Genomic DNA, 5,394 nt, shown 5'->3' with positions numbered 1-5,394 from the left:
TGCAAAGACCTTTGTGTAGTCTATGTCGTGCTTCTGTGAGTAGCCTTTGGCTACTAAGCGTGCCCTATCCTTGTCAATCTCCCCATGCTCATTGTACTTGGTCTTGTAAACCCACTTGACACCGATCTTTTTAGCTCTAGCAAGCAACTCAATTAATGTCCATGTCTTGTTTTTTTCAATGGAGTTGATCTCACTATCCATAGCTTATCTCCACTTCACATTCCTCACTGCTTCTTCAAAATAAAAAGGATCTTCAGTTGCCACAACTTGTGCCATGTGTGCCTCATCTTCACTAAAACCTTTTCCACTAACATAATCGTTCAAATAAGGAGGATGACGTCTCACTCTCCCTTGATTCTCATCAGGCCTATTAGGATTTCCTACTTGTCTACCCCGTGCTTCTTTACTGCCCTCACTCTCACTTCTTTCCCCTCTATCACCGTTGCCATCTTCATCTCCATTTTCACTCACCCTCTCTTCACCCTCATTGTTTTCTTCATTCTCTCCCCACTCCAAGTCTAACAAGATTTGTGCCTCAAAATTCACTCCCCAATCCCACTGCTTTTCTTCCTCAAAATTAACATCTCTACTCACAACAATTCTTCTAGCTTTAGGATGAAAAAATCTATACCCTTTGGACTCCTCACTAACTCCTAGTAAGACATAAGAAATATTTTTATTATCTAATTTACCTCTTCTTACATCTGGAATGTGAACATGAGCTAGGCATCCAAAGACCCGAAAATGCTCAACTGAGGGCTTTACTCCACTCCACGCCTCTTGTGGTGTGATATTCTTCACTGCCAATGTTGGGCACCTATTCAGAACATAGAAAGTCCAATTCACAGCCTCCGCCCAAAATGTTTTCAGAATTTTCTTATCAAACAGCATGGAACGAACCATATTCATCACGGTTCTATTTTTCCTCTCAGCTACGCCGTTTTGTTGTGGTGTATATGCAGTGGTTAATTGTCTCTTGATTCCACTTTGTTTGCAAAAATCATTGAAGCCATTTGAAGTGAATTCACCCCCTATATCTGTCTGCGAGCACTTGACAAACAACCCTTTTTTTTCTCTACCATCTTTTTGAAAAGCTTGAAGCAATTCAGTGCCTCACACTTTGCTGTCAACAAATACACCCACGATTTACGACCATAATCATCAATAAAACATAATGTGTACCTCTTGCTACTATTGGATATAGGGGAAATAGGCCCACAAATGTCTGCATGAATGAGCTCCAATGGCTGACTTGCTCTCCTTGCACTTCTCTTTGGTATGTCATCTTGGTGCTGTTTGCCATTAATGCAATCCTTGCATGTTGCATTTGAAGCTTGAAACTAAGGAAGTCCATGAACCATCTTCTTATTTTGCAAGGTTCTCAAACCTTTGTAACTCAAGTAGCCATATCATGAATGCCAAATGGAAGAGAGAACTTGAGAGCTTGTATGAAGACATCTTTTTGGCTGAGCATTTGTAGGGAATGGAGTCTGAGCTAGCAATATAAACATTATGTTTACACTCATCACAATCTGAATAATCAAGCCCCTCGTCTGATGATAGATTTTACAAACTCCCCCTTTAATCAATATCGCCAAGCCACTTTCTTGAAGTTGTCCTATGCTTAATATATTATTTTTGAGCTCTGGAACATAATACACTTCATGTACAACATGGTTAACTCCATTCAATAACAGCTTCACATTTCCCTTTCCAACCACATTCACCATACTATTGTTTCCCAATTTAACTGAATGTAGGAAGCTCTCATCTAGATTGATGAACATACCTCGATTTCCACACATGATTGGAACACCTTCGAGTCAAGGAACCATGCATCATTCCATTTCACCTCATGTGATTCAACATATGACATCAAAATCTCATCCTCTTGATTCACTTCTGTGTAATTGGCCTCCTTATCCCACTTTGGACACTCATACTGGAAATGTCCAAGATTGTGACACTTGAAGCATTCCACCTAAGCTCTATTGAATGCCTGACTTCCTCTGTAATTGCTTCTTCCACGACCTCTGCCTCTAACTCTTTCATCAATTGTCACTTTTAGAGCTTGCTCAATGCCACTACATCTGTGAAACTTTTGCTCATGCACAATGAGCGAGCTTTGAAGCTCATCAATAGTGAGTGCATCCATGTCCCTAGACTCCTTAATCGAACAGACTATATAATTAAATTTGTCGATGAGGGATCTAAGAATCTTTTCACAAATCGTAACATCAGTCATAGCCTCCCCATACACTTTCATCTTGTTTGCTACTGACATGACTCTTGCAAAATAGTCAGTAATTGTTTCACCAACCTTCATTTCAAGAGTTTCAAAGTCTCTTCTTATGGCTTGAAGAGTTGAGCGCTTCACTCTAGCATTGCCTTCATATTTCTTTTTCATGGACTCCCAGATTTTCTTTGATGTGTCATTCTTCAAGATCGTCTCCGGAATAGTTCTATCTATCGCTTGGAAAAGATAGTTCTTGGCCTTGAAGTCCTTGAGCTTCAATGCTTCTAACTCTTTCTTATGCCCTTCTGATAGAGGTCGTGCTCTTTTCACCAGCTCTCTGTAACAGGTTTCAATCATACTCCAATACTCTTTGCTTCGAAGAAAATTTTCCATAAGCATGCTCCAATGGTCATAATGACCATCAAAACGTGGAATGGATGGTTGCACAAAATTCCTTCGGAGGTCATCTTCTTCTCCCTCTCTTTCTCTCTCTATGTTTGGATATCACTCAAAAGCTGCGGCTTCTTTGTCTTAGGCCTAGCGGGGGCTCTGATACTAGTTTGTTGAGAATGGGAACAAGAAAGCAAAGAACTCAAATGCAAGAACTGCATTGAATGACTTATTATTGAACATCAACCTTCGGCTATTATATAGCCCTACATGAACTAACAAACAGCTGAATACAGCCCAGAATTTAGACTAACAGAAACGTGGTAACGTGCATAAGGAAAGAGTGAAAAACAGTAAAACAAGTCTCCCTACATAGCAGGGACTTATTTGAAAAAGAAAACAAACCTAAATATCTGAGAATCTTATAGTAATAAGGAATCCCAAACCCATAAGAATTTTTGTTGTTGTCAGGCTTTTAGATAAGATTTTGAAATCACAAACGCAATGTAACATTTGAAAAACTAAATCACAATTATTGTCTTCAAGAACAATCATTTAATCAGATTCTGCTCCAAAATTTTCAAAAATGTTAGAAGCCATTATCTTTGAAGCAATCATGGGAAAACCATAAGAAACTAGTATCAAATTTCATAAATGAGAAACCCATCAATTTGATATTAACCTCAGCCATTCCATTAAACACCTTTCGGCTATAATCCAAATTCTCACATTCATCATAGAAATGGATCAGAGAATTCTCAATACATGCATCTTCCATCGAACCCATCTTAACAAGTGCCCCATGGAGTTGAACCCCTTCACAGAAAGCCACAACCTTGGAGCAAGCGCTCAAGCACAAACGAAAATGTAAACTTATCAGGCAAAATACCCTTCAACACCATTTGAACATAAAGCAAGACGGCTTCATCACTAAAGTCCAGCACTGGTGGGAATCCGAAGAGGAGGGGGAAAGAGATAGAGAGAGAGGGCGTGAGCCACTGGTGGGTAGGGTGGCTGGGTTGAGGTGACTGTGGAGGTGTAGGGAGGGTGGGGAAGTGGTGGGGCGGGGAGGGAGGAAGGCAGATTGGGGAGAGGGGTTAGTTTTATTTTTACTTAAAAAAAAAAGTATATATTCAATTTAAAATTTCTAATTATTATTTTATTAATATTTTCTTTCAACGAAGCAAAAAAATGGGCCATATAAAAGACACGTCATCACTTAACACTCAAAATACCTTTAAATTACAACAATACCACTAAATGAAGCCCAACCCATTTCATTAAAAAACCCAAACAAATGTACAAGTCTACCACCTCTAAGAAACCCAATGAAGCCCAACCCAAATTCATTAAAACCCCCAAATAAATTTACAAAATTGCCACCGCAAATATCCTAAGTAATGTTCATGATTCACTAAACCATTATCTTAATTCATTAAACCCTTCAGCACACGACCCAAAAACTGAGTTGCCTCATTCTCTCTCCACGAAGCTTCATCCCTAAAACCTCCAAACTGCCGGTAAATTTGTACGTATAACCAAGAATGGTGATGAAAAAAAATGTATTAGGACTTGTAACAAAAAGAAAGAGTAGTTAAAAGAGATAAGAATGGACTGAAGTATAACAATTCTACAGAAACTTCACAAGAATTAAAGCAAAAACGAAGCACATACCTATGTTGCAGTTCTATTACCTAGCAATAAAAGTATAGTAATGACCACTGATTCGCTCTTCATTTTACTCGATGTTCATTCATCCAAGTGCACATTTATCTAGTTATGTTGTAGTTATATTGCCTAGCAACAAAACTGCAGTAATGACCACTGATTCCTACTTTGTTTTACTAGATGTTATTTCATTCAAATGCACATTTATCTAGCTCAGTTGTAGTTCTATTACCTAGCAACAAAAGTACAATAACAACAACTGATTTATGGTTTGTTTAACTAGATTTCAGGAAAAGAAATCATGAAACTCATATACAAAACTAGAGCACAAAGATCGGGGGGGAGGGAGAGAGAGAGAGAGAGAGAGAGAGAGAGAAGGGTTTGAAAGTCTACATGGGTTGCTTGGTAAGAGGGGACAGATCTGGGAGAAGGGTCTCAAAGCCTCTCCTTTGCGATTTTACCTCTACCGGATTCTCGGGGTCTAAGTGTGTTGGAGTTTGGAATGAGGTTGCTGGGTTGTGGTGGCTAGAGGAAAGATTCGCAGCGATCTTAACCATTCCCAACCACCACCACCATCGATAACACCGGGGTCGGGGGAGAAGTGGGGATGGGTTTTTTTTTTTTATAATTACTTTTTATAATTTTTAATTATTTTATTATTTTACTTTTTTAAAAGATAAAGATTTTTTTTAAAATATTTTATTCCAGGTGAAGAAAAACATTGAAGCCTATAAATGATACCACATTTCACCTTGTAGGCATTAATAAGTATATTGATCCCAAATTATCACTTGAGGAAGCCCTTAATGATAACCAGAGAGTGGACTACTACTACCGTCACCTCTCGCACCTTCAAAGAGCAATCAACTAAGTTCTTATTAACAAATAATATGTTAGTTCTATGCCTATCCTTCTTACATTTAAGTTAATTAATCATTACATTGATATAAGTGTATTTGAACTTTTCTATTCTTTTGTGTAGGGATGGTATCAATGTAAAGGGATATTTTGCATGGTCATTACTAGACAACTTTGAGTGGAGTTCTAGATACACTGTTTGGTTTGGTATCAACTATGTGAATTACAACGATGAACAAAAA

The sequence above is a fragment of the Prunus mume genome, linkage group LG1, assembly GCF_029339155.1.
Source record: "Prunus mume cultivar Tortuosa linkage group LG1, ASM2933915v1, whole genome shotgun sequence".
Lineage (NCBI taxonomy): Eukaryota > Viridiplantae > Streptophyta > Magnoliopsida > Rosales > Rosaceae > Prunus > Prunus mume.
This window is presented reverse-complemented; position numbering follows the sequence as displayed.